A 477-nucleotide genomic window follows, 5' to 3' on the forward strand; every position below is an offset into this window, starting at 1 on the left:
GGGGCTGGCCAGTCAGGGAGGGCTGGGGGGCAGGTGGGGAGGGGAAGCCACAGAAATACAAGTCAAAGGGGTGAGGTGTGCAGGCCTCTGCAGAAGGAGCGCTTGGCCCTGGCCAGGAACCCCTGGAGCTGAGGCCACGATCCCCTCTCAAAGGCTGTGAACAAGGGAAGGAAGTGTTCCCACCACACAGCAATAATACCTGCAGGCTGAGACAGGCCTTGGGTGGGCAGAGATCACATGTGGCCTGAGAACCAGGAACCCTCTGCTTCTGCACTTCCTAGGTGAGCCACCATCTCCGTTTCCCTTTAGGGGAGGCCCAGAGTTACTGACACTCAGGCCCTCTTCCCTTAGGGTCCCAGGGTGAGGATGAAAGACACAGAAATGTCTGAGATGCACAATCGCAGGAGATTTTATTGACCCGATGACAGCCAGTGACAGTGTGGGAGCAGGCTACTCTCCAGGGACATGTTTCTGGAG

This window comes from Nomascus leucogenys, unplaced genomic scaffold, assembly GCF_006542625.1.
Source record: "Nomascus leucogenys isolate Asia unplaced genomic scaffold, Asia_NLE_v1 001025F_58941_qpd_obj, whole genome shotgun sequence".
NCBI lineage: Eukaryota > Metazoa > Chordata > Mammalia > Primates > Hylobatidae > Nomascus > Nomascus leucogenys.